This window comes from Callorhinus ursinus, unplaced genomic scaffold (genome assembly GCF_003265705.2).
Source record: "Callorhinus ursinus isolate GAN/ISIS: 27379988/994484 unplaced genomic scaffold, GSC_fseal_2.0 scaffold2, whole genome shotgun sequence".
Classification (NCBI taxonomy): domain Eukaryota; kingdom Metazoa; phylum Chordata; class Mammalia; order Carnivora; family Otariidae; genus Callorhinus; species Callorhinus ursinus.
Window position 1 is genome coordinate 85,803,444 of NW_027397064.1, and position 12,019 is coordinate 85,815,462.

Below are 12,019 nucleotides of genomic sequence, written 5' to 3' on the forward strand. Positions count from 1 at the left end.
TTCTTTCTTTCTTTCTTTCTTTTCTTTTCTTTCTAGTAGGAAGTGCCATGGACTTGGGGGTCAGATCTATTCAAGTCCTGAGTTTGTACTTTTTAGCTCTGTGAACTTTAGCACCTGATCTCTGGACCTCAGTTACCTCACTGAGAAAACTAGTATAGGGAGGCATATTTTTTTAAAGTATTTTAAAAGTATTTATTTATTTATTTGACAGAAAGAGAGAGAGAGAGAAAGAGAGCACAAGCAAGGGGAACAGGAGAGGGAAAAGCAGGCTCCAGGACCTTGGGATCATGACCTAAGCCGAAGGCTCAGATGCTTAACTGACTGAGCCACCCAGGCACCCCTATGGAAACATACTTAATAAGTGTACCTAATCGGTTTGTCTAAAAGATGTATTTAATAGACATTCTTGTTAAAAATATTAAGGAGGGCATGTACTGAATGGAGCACTGGGTGTTATATGCAAACAATGAATCATGGAACACACTACATTAAAAACTAATGATGTAATGTATGGTGATTAACATAACATAATAAAATTAAATTAAAAGATATATATGTGGCAATGATAATAATAATTCGTCAGGGATGTTGGCTTGTAATTTTCCTTTTTAGTGGGTTCTCTGTGGGGTTTTGGAATCAAGGTAATGTTGAACTCATAGAAGGAGTTTGGAGTTTTCCTTCTTTTTTTGGGGAACAGTTTGAGAAGAATAGATAGTAACTGTTCTTTAAATGCTTGAATTCCCCTGGGAAGCCATCTGACCCTGGACTTTTGTTTGTTGGGAGATTTTTGATTACTGATTCAATTTCTTTGCTGTTTTATGGGTCTGTTCAGATTTTTCTATTTCTTCCTGTTTCAGTTTTGGTAGTTTGTATGTTTCTAGGAATTTATCCATTTCTTCCAGATTGCCCAATTTGTTGGCATATAATTTTTTATAATATTCTCTTATAATTGTATTTCTGTGCTGTTGGTTGTAGTAATTCAATCTCTCACCATCCTTATTTATTAATGTTTGCAAGCAAATAATAGAAGAACAAAATCATTACCTGATTAATTTAAAAGTTAAAAATGCATATCTTTGTCTGGTTGATGTTGTGTCCTCCGCACAAGAGGTTTTTGTATTAACACCTGGGTTGACCTTCTCCACTTCCTTTTGAGGTCTTATATTTCTTCTTCCAAAAAGTCACAAGCTTTTAATTATAAAACATTTCTATTCATTTTTCTCCCATAAGCATCTTTTGAAGTACGTGAAAACTATTTTTAGGTCAACTTAACTCATCCTGTAGAGCTAATATTTAAAAAAAGTATATTTGAGAAATTAAAAAAAAAGCATTAGAAAATAAAGAGAAAATCAACCCAAATAACTTCCCTCAGTGAGTTCTTGACATAGTAGTCCCTGAAAATTGAATATTGTCATAATATCCTTTATTCTTTTCTCTTGAGAAAAAAAATCACAGGTGACAATTGCAAATACAGATTTTAAATTAGGTCCTACACCAGAGTTATATTAAAAAGATGAGGGGGGGAAGGCAAAGGAAAAAGTTGTTATTTTTCAAATATAAAATAATAAATGTAGTATCCTTGTACTTGTTGATATATGGGTCTCAAAAACCTTTGGTTAATAATATGTTTTTAAAAATATTTTTTGAGGTATACTTGATATATAAATTATATTAGTTTTAGATAGACAACATAGTTATTCAATATATGTATATATTTCAAAATGATTACTACAATGAGTTTAGTTAACACCTGTCATCATACATTAGTTACAATTTTTTTGTGATGAGAACTTTGAAGATCTACTCTTAGTGACTTTCAAATATACAGTGCAGTATTGTTAAGTATAGTCACCATGCTGCATATTACATCCCTGTGACGTATTTATTTTGTAAAGGTAAGTTGGTACCTTTTGATCCTCTTCACCCAATTTGCCCACGCCCAACCCTGTGTTTCCATTCTCACCAACAGTGCACAATGTTTCCTTTTCTCCACATCCTTGCCAACATTTATCATTCCTTGTCTTTTTGATCAGAGCCATTCTCATGGGTGTGAAGTGATATCTCATTGAGAGTTTGATAAGCATTTCCCTGAGGATTAGTGATGTGGAACACCTTTTCATGTACCTGTTGGCTGTCTGTGTATCTTCATTGAAATAAAGGTCTATTCAGATCCTCTGACCATTTTCTCATTGGATTGTTTTATTTGTTGTTTTGTTTTGCTATAGAGTTGTATGTATTCTTTATATATTTTAGATATTAACTCCTTATTAGATATATATGATCTGCAAATATTTTCTCCACTCTGTAGTTTGCCCTTTGATTTTGTTGGTGGTTTACGATACAGAAGCTTTTCAGTGTAATGTAGTTTCACTTTTTTATTTTTGCTTTTGCTGTTTTTGCTGTCAAATCCAAAAAATCGTCAAGACTGATGTCAAGGAGCTTACTGCCTATGTTTTCTTCAAAGATTTTTATGTGCCAGGTGTTATATTCAAGTCTTTAATCCATTTTGAATTTATTTTTGTATATAGTGTAAAATAGTGCCCCTGTTTTATTCTTTTGCACATGGCTTATTGAAGACATGGTTCTTTCACTACTATAAATTCTTTGCTCATTTGTCTTAAATTAATTGACTATATATGCATGGGTTTATTTCTGGGTTTCCTATTCTCTGTTCCATTGATCTGTGTGTCTGTTTTGATGCCAGTACCATTCTTTTTTGATTACTATAGGTTTTTAATGTAGTTTGAAATCAGGAAGTGAGATGCCTCCAGCTTTGTGCTGATTTTTCAAGATTGTTTTGGTGATCAGATTTTTTGTGGTCCCATATACATATTAGTATTGTTTGTTCTATTTCTGTGAAAAATTCCATTGGAATTTTGATAGGGATTGCATTGAATCTGTGGATTACTTTAGGTAGTATAGACATTTTAACAATATTAATTTTTTAATCCATAAACTCAGTAAATCTCTCCATTTATGTGTTTCGTCAATTTCTCTCATCAGTATCTTGTAGTTTTCAGTGTACTGGTCTTTCACCTCCTTGATTAAATTTTTCCTAGATTTTTTTTTTTAAGATTTTATTTATTTATTTGAGAGAGAGAGAGAGAGAGAGAGAAACAGCATGAGAGGTGAGAAGGTCAGAGGGAGAAGCAGACTCCCCGCTGAGCAGGGAGCCCGATGCGGGACTCGATCCCGGGACTCCAGGATCATGACCTGAGCCGAAGGCAGTCGATTAACCAACTGAGCCACCCAGGCGCCCAATTTTTCCTAGATTTTTGTAGGTATTTTTATGTAATTGTGATGGGATTGTTTTCTTAATTTCTCTTTCTGACAATTTTTTATTAGTGTATAAAAACACAACTGATTTTTGTATATTGATTTTGTATCCTGCTACTTTTCTGAATTTATTAGTTGTAACAGTTTTTTGGTGGAGTCTTTAGGATTTTCTAATCAGCAAATAGGGACAGTTTCACTTTGTCCTTTCTGATGCAGACTCTTTTTATTCATTTTTCTTGCCAAAATTCTCTGGCTAGGACTTACAATACATGTTGAATAAAATGGCGAGAGTGGGCATCCTTGTCTTGTTCCTGGTTTTAAATGAAAAGCTTTTAGTTTTTCACCATTGAATATGATGCTAGCTGTGAGCTTTGTCATATTTGGCTTGTATTGCGCTGAGCTATGTTTGTTTTATACCCACTTTGTTGAGAGTCTTTTACAATAAATAGAGGTTGACTTTTGTCAAATGCTTTTTCTGCATCTATTGTGATAATCATATGATTTTTATCTTTTTTTAACATGGTAAATCACATTGATTAATACATCTTTAATATTTTTTCAACTTCACTATATGAAATTTGAAGCACCTGATACTGTCTTCTTTTTTTCTTTTCCTCCCTTAACATTGCCAGTTCATTGTTTCATTCACAGGTGCTTAAAATTATTTTTGTTGCCTAAAATGGAATTATGAACGCCTAGTTTCTAGATTTTTAGACTGAAACAAGAATGATGATCAATGAAACTGGTAATTGTTCAAAGAAGTATTAATAAATAGTGCTATCATATTGCCTCATATAGAATCTTATATTTTTAAAATTTTATTTCATCTTATTGGTAATGATTCAGATGGTTGCCAGAGTCAAAGACCTGGGTTTAAATATTAACCTACAACTTAGCATGTCTCTGTGTTTGCACAAATTATTTAAACTGTTTAAATCTCATTCTTTTATAAAACCTATATAGTAACACCTAGCCAATACAATCTTTATTTTTTTATAAATTTTTTAAAGATGTTTTATTTGAGAGAGAGAGTGAGAGCAAGAGAGACAGCAGGAGCAGGGTGAGGGGCAGAGGGAGAAACAGACTACCTACTGAGCAGGGAGCCCAATTCAGGACTCGATCCCAGGACTCTGGGATCATGGTTTGAGCCAAAGGCAGAGGCTTAACCGACTGAGCCACCCAGGTGCCCCCAACACAACCTTTATAAAAATAAAATTAAGAAATCTAGGGAAAACTTTTTCCACAGTGTTTGATAAGTAACAACTATAATTATTTCTGTACAATAATATTTGATCTTCTGAAAGCATTTAAAATGAAAGAGATAAGTCAGCAATAATGTCTATTCTGTGGAAGGGGCTAAAGAGGTTAAGAAATTATCCTATATAAATTGTAGATTCTGGACTGTAAACTAAGTCTTGTGGGTCCTAATTAGAATAACTTTTATAATTATTCCTCAAGTATATAATATGGGTAACAAAAAGTAACGTTTATTGTGTTTTAGCAATAATATTGTGTTTTTCATGTTTTATCTTATTTGGTCCTCAAGCTTTTACTATTATCATTTGTCTTTTACAAATGAGAAAACAGAGATACTGAAGGACGTGAAATTTTTTGACTGTCATACACCTAGCAAATTGTAAAGCCAAGTTTTAAATCCAAGATATAGTATAAGAGAAGCCAGGAATTGTCTCATACTTAATTTCTATTCTATCACTGACTCAGACCATTGAAATTAGGATGTTCAATATGTATTCAATTAAAGTCAGTGGTGTTTTGAATGCCTATTTTATTCTAGGCATTACGCCAAGCAGTGGTGAGTTGACAAACATAAAATAGCATGATTCTTGCCCTTTGGTAGCTTATAGTCTAACTGGTGAGAAATATATAAACATCAAATCTAGAATAAAACAATACATTATCTGAAAAAGAAAATGTATAGATAGAGATCAGAGGAAGCATGTTTAGTTCCAGTCTGGGATTCATGGAAAATTTTCTGGAACAGATAGCAATTCCTGTGTGTCTTGAAGAATGACAGGATGCTACCCAAGTGAGGAAAGGAATACATTCCCAGTGAGAGGAAAGACATAGGCAACCATAAGAGTCATTGATACCTGCCACATCCTGTGAATGTCAGGTTGGTTAAGATTATTTGAGAGAGGTGTTGGAAAAAGAGGCTGGATAATTAAGCCAAGAGCCAGGAGAGTTAATAAAGGTCTTTTAGCCCATGCAGAGAAGTTTGTGTGTTATTCTCTAAGTCAGAGGGAAACTGAGTGCTTGAAGTGGAGAGATGGATGTACTAAGATTTCCATTTAATATAACTCCCTGTAGCAGCAGATTCAAGGATGGATTTGCAAGAGGGCAAAATTAGCCTCACAAATAATTTAGCAAAGACTATGGCAATAGTCTAGTTAAGAAATGATGAAAATTAACTAAAACGACTGGTTCTGTTCCTGGGTAAGACAGAATAAGGACACTTCACCTTCTCTCCCACTGAACACAGCTAGAATCTGGACAGAATGCATGGAACAGCTAATTAGGACTTTGAAAAGTTAAATAGTAGCAAGTGTAGTAAAGAAGACCAGAATTCCAAGTACTGCTGAATTGGTTTGCAGTTTACCACTTTTCCTTCTGACCTGAACTCAAGGCAGCATGAAACTCAAGTGGGACCTTGATGCAGACAGAAAGAACTCTAGAAGAATCTTTAGAGTTCTTTTTTTTTCTTAATCTTGTTCTCGGTCTATTTATTTATTTATTTTATTAACATATAATGTATTATTTGTTTCAGGGGTACAGGTCTGTGATTCATCAGTCCTACACAATTGACAGCGCTCACCATAGCACATACCCTCCCCAATGTCTATCACCCAGCCGCCCCATCCCTCCCACCCCCCACCACTCCAATAACCCTCAGTTTGTTTCCTGAGATTAAGAGTCTCATGGTTCTTGCTACAGAAGAAGGGTAGGGAACCTCTAACACTCAGAAAGCAGAAAGGCCCTGTTTTGTTTTGTTTTCTTTTCTTTCTGTTCTTCTTTTCTCCAATCTCTTGATTCCTAGTCTTCCAGTCAGTCTGCTGGTGGCCACTATGTCCAGCAGTGGCAACAGTGCAATGAGATCCTACAGAAGCCAAAACTGTGAAGGAGGAGAACCTAAGGGAAGCTCAGGTCCTAAGGCATCAGAACATATTAAAGATTTTGAGAAGTGAATTTAGAGAGTATCAACCAGTTTCTCAGACTGACCACTGGATAGTATACATTCAGGACAGATCTGGGTAACATTTCAAAGCCTTTGAAATAGCATTGGAACCATGGTCAACAGAAGACAAATTGGAACTTGTGGCCAGGACCAGGTCAATTGCTAAAACTGAAATTCGAACATCCTCCATAGAATTCAAACAAGACCCAGCATCCACACTATAATACTGACAATGCACAGAACATAATTTAAAATTACTTGGTATGCAAAGAATCAGCATATCTTAATTGGCTTGATACATATGTTGTCATTATCTATCAAGTACTTGAGGGCAGCTTTTAAAAATAGTGTTTAGCAATCAAATATGAACATTCTTAAAATGCATGAGAAACTAGAAAGAAATAGAAAAGAAATTCAGCAAAGAAATAGAATATATAAAGAAAAAATAGAAATCTAAACTAAATATAAAAACAACAACAACAAATTGATAACTCACATGTTTGGTTTAATAGCAGAAGGTAGTTGCAGAGGAAAAAAATCATAACCTAGGGATAAGCAAAATGTTCTCAGACGTGACACCAGTGACTAGAACAAAACATCAAATTTTGAAAATGGATAAATTGGGCCTTTTCAAAATTTACAACCGTTGCTCTGCAAAACAAACAAACACACAAACAAACAAACAAACAAACAAACACTGTTGAGAATATCAAGAGTATAGGGGCACCTGGGTGGCTCAGTCGTTAAGGGTCTGCCTTCGGCTCAGGTCATGATCCCAGGATCCTGGGATCGAGCCCCGCATCGGGCTCCCTGCTCCGCGGGAAGCCTGCTTCTCCCTCTCCCACTCCCCCTGCTTGTGTTCCCTCTCTCGCTGTGTCTCTCTCTGTCAAATAAATAAAATCTTTAAAAAAAAAAAAGAGAGAGAACATCAAGAGTATAAAAAATATAAGCTATACACTGAGACAAAATATTTGCAAATCCCATATCCGGTAAAGGACTTGTATCAAGAATATATAAAGAACTCTCAAAATTCATCAATAAGTAAATAAACAACTAATTTTTTTAAAGGCAGGGGGACATATGACATGAACAGACATCTCATCAGAGGATATGAGGATAGTAAATAGTATATGAAAAACTTTTCAACATTATCAACTATTAGAAACTATTAGAACTATTAGAAAAATGTAAATAAAACCCAGTATGATATACCACTATTAACCTATTACACTGTTTAAAGTATATATATATATATATATATATATATATATATATATATATATTATACATACATATGCTGACGAGGATGCAGAGCAACTGGAACTCAATATTTTGCCGGTAGGAATGGAAAATGGTATAGTCACTCCAGAAAATAGTTTGGCAGTATCTTATAAACATACATATCATATGACCTAGAAATCCTACTCCTGGCCATTTACCCTAGAAAAATGGAAACTTGTTTACACAAAAACCTATACATGAATGTTTATAGCAAAACTCTGTTCATAATTGCCATAAACTGGAAATAGACCAGATGCTTTTCAATGGATAAATGAATTGTGGCAAGTCCATGTAATTAAATTCTACTTAGTAATTAAATGTTATGAACTGATACACATAATATAGAATATTATAGCATAAGGCATTTTGCTTTACATCGAGAATAGTTTGGCTCCCAATTCTTTGGCAGCTCCGGGGTGTCTGATTATGGTACTCCCTTTACTTAAACATCTTTTGTGCTTCCCATCATTTGCATGATGAATGTGAACTCTCTGAGGGTGATACTGAGCCTGGTCCACACTCCCATAGTAATGAAATCACAGAAAAATGTGTAAATACACATTTTATTTTGTACTGTTTAATAAAATCTATCAGTAGCAATTGAATTAACAACTTCGTGTAGTAGCCAACACCATTTTTATCTGTCTATATATGTATGTATTTTATTTGATGCACTCATACATATCTCTCTCTCTCTCCTGTTTCCATCTCTCTGTGTCCCTCCCTTCCTGAAACACACAATAGAAATCCCACACTGTTCTTTTGGCCCATATTGACTTCCTTTTCCTCTAAGGTCATGTAATACCTCTTGTCTCTGCAAGTTATCTCAAAGTACTCAAAATCTAATTTGTATTATCAATTTCTTTTTATGTGTTTACATACTGTCTAAGTGGATTTTAAGATCCTTGAGAATAGAGATTTTATGTCTTATATCAGACTATGCTTATGTTAACGTTGCTTAAAATTCTTTAGTTCCTCACTAGTGCTTGAATGGTATGTTCCAAATATATTTGCATAGCAGACAGGGTCCTTGATGGCCTCACCCAAAACCACCACAACTTATTTCAGCTTTTCTAACCAGTCATAAGCATCGACCAGCTAAGTTAGTGATCGCTTCTTTAACTTCCTATGATTTTTTACGTTTCTTATCTTTTCCTGTAATGTTGCCTTTGTCTGGAATGTCTACTCCTTTCATCTCCAGTGAACTTCTGGGCAAATTACATAGAATCTCTTCCCGGATAAAGGTATCATTCCTTCATCTGGCCTCTGTCTCATCTTGGTATAGCTATGTATCATCTTATACTATGTTCATGCTCTATGTCTGTTTACTCTATCACAGTAGATTTTTTGATAGTAGAAACTGGTTTTAACTCTTCTTTGAAGCTCTAGAACCTATTTTAAATGCAATGTTAAAAAATAAAGATACAGAATAAATAGCTTTGAATAAAGAAATTGAAGATTTTCTTCTAGTGCCTAGCAAAGTGTCTTACTAAGTGTCTTACTCAAAATAAGGTAATGGAAGACAGCATAAAATATAATAGAAAGGTATCAAATATTTCATGAAGATACAGATTTGAATCCAGTTCAACCTCCTTAACAAATCATCTTAGTAGATTTGATTTCTTCTTGTGATTAAAAAAATGGATATGGAGGAATACCATTATATCTAGGAAATTCAGTAATTATGTATATTAATTCCTTTCGTAAGATGTTAAAAGAGGAACCCTAGACAGACAGATATGAATTAAGTTATTTAACTACAGCTTTTCCAATTTTTTTTTATTTAGCAACAAACCACTTTCCTAATAAAATCCTCCTTAGGACCCCAGTTTTGGGGGAGGCCAAGGGGAACAGAATACCAGGAATATCATCATTTTGCTCCCATACGCACACATGGACACATACAAATTTTGCACACCCTGGTGTTCCCTGAGGCAGTTCTGCTAAAATATGAGGAACATACATGAAAAGTTATTCTTTTAAATGATAGAAAATAAAACACAAAGCAAATCATATATAGGAAGGCAGCTGATAAAATAAATGCTAACTTTTGAATCAGAAAATGTAGATTGATTACTTGGTCTTAATGTGTTGTATTTATAGGAACTTTTCAATTCACCTAGTCTTCTTAGCTTCACTTTTTAAACCTTTTAAATGGAGATAGTTATGCCCACCTACATAGGCACTGTCAATCTTAAGTGTGAGAACAAAGGTAAAGTAAATTTTAAATTGTAGAAAATTTTACTAATATGAGGAACTATTTTTATTGTTATTAAGACTTAGACACTATGGCTTTCAATTATTTATAATTTTACTTTGTGAGTATTTGAAGATTATGGTAAGAAGACATAGTGAAAGTTGTACCTATTGGCTGCCAAGAACAGCACCTATGTTCTTTCAAATCAAGAAGAAAATAGAAAGCAGACATATGGTAAATCATGGGATCATAATTTTAATTTGCCTAGATGAAGTAAATGATTCTGTCATTGGATTAGAAATATCCTAATCCACGGAGTGGGAAAGATGAAATAATTCTACCTTAGTGATATGGTGTTTATGCCTTGCCAAATAACTACCATAATTCTCAAGTTAGATGCCACTTGTACAAAACACTGGACTTAAAATCATTTGTACATTTGGAAGTGTTTATGTCTTCAAGGATAAATTCTTATACTTTTGATAATTAGTCTTTATGATTCTACCATTATAAACCAGAAACAAAGTAAAGTATTGTTTGTTTGTTTGTTTGTTTTTACAAAGTAAAGTGTTGTATTTGCAATCTTTTGTTTAACTTTGAAGATATAAACATTTAAAAAAATTTAGAAAAGAGAGAGAAAAGTAAAGATCTTGGGAGACCACAGATATTAAGAGCTAAAAAATAAATAATTCTACTAAACAATATAAAAATCAAGAAGGGTTGCCTACTAATAAATGAAAAGAAAGACAGCAAGGGGTCTGAAGTAAATCTGTGATTTTTACCATGCCTTGGTGGTTACTGTACCCTGAGAAGCAATCTTTTTTTCATTGTAAAAGACAGTATGGAATACAAAAAGACTTTCAAGGACAACAGGAAATAGCTGCCACACTCTGCTTTATATTTCCAAAAAAAAGCAAAAAGAAAAAAAAAAAAAACAACAAAACTCAGAACAACAAAAAATAATCCACCACAGTGACCTAGTTGAGAAATGCTGGCCAAGATTGGTAGTGCCTTTGATCCATTCATTTTCAACAGGAAAGAAGTGGTCTGAACAGAAAGATCACAGGCAGTAAGAACATTCTTTTAATCATTTGCAGAGCATAGATTTTAGCTGAAACTAGACAATGAACTTTCCTACAATAATTCATGAAAAAAAAAAGTCAAGAGCCTGAAATAGGAAAACAATTCCATGCTTTTTCCTTTTCCTTAGATATAGGAGAAATGATCTACATGATGGAAGCACATTGCTGAAAACGTTCATAGTAAAATTGGTCATTGTGTAAGCATCATCAAGGAAAGAGAAATGGGAATCTAGGTATGACACTCTATCCAGATTTTATAAAATGTATTTCATGGTAAGCCAGGTGATAATAGGCTCATTTCACAGAGGAATAATAAACAATTATGGATTTCTGTACTTGTCAAGATAGGCACATGGGCAGGATACTAAAAGCATATAGAAGTGACACAAGTAAATCTGAGCAGCTTGTCTAATAGCTTGTCTAGGAAGCTTGTCTGCTTCACCAGAGCAGGATGACCTCTGAGATGAGTTTTGAACTGTGGATGAGAGTTTGTTAGATGAAGAAGAGGTGAAATCACCATGGAGGTATGTAATGGGTCTAGGAAATTACAAGTAGGGGACTTCCGATAGAAAAAGGTAATCCAACAAAGATTAAAGAGGAAAGTACAGGTTTGGAGATGATTCTCTCTTACCTTGCACATTTCTTCACACCTACGTATTAACAGACAATGCGCTCAGATTAATCTACATTCTTGAATATTAAAGATAAAAAGTGTTTTCCTCCAAAGATATGGCCAAATAGCAAAGATAAAGCTGTCTCCCTTTCCTTCTCAGAGAAGATCTGCTTACACTCCTGGGTAATAAAGACAATACTGCTCTCCAGAGAGAATGGTCAGATTTTGCTTGCAGCCTCCTTATGAAATTAGGGGTTTCCTGAACTCATTTCTTCAGTTATGACATAGACACTGAGAGTGCAACATCTATCAAGACTCACAACCACAACAACCCCTATAAGACTTGAGGGGAAGACGAGTTGAACATAAAGCTATTG

At 34.2% G+C, this 12,019-nt stretch overlaps 1 protein-coding gene across 1 annotated transcript in view; it reads left to right on the forward strand.

The window, feature by feature from the left end:
- Positions 1–12,019, forward strand: part of LRP1B (LDL receptor related protein 1B) — a 1,894,461-nt gene that overhangs the window by 793,087 nt on the left and 1,089,355 nt on the right. The gene's annotated exons all lie outside the window — the stretch shown is intronic.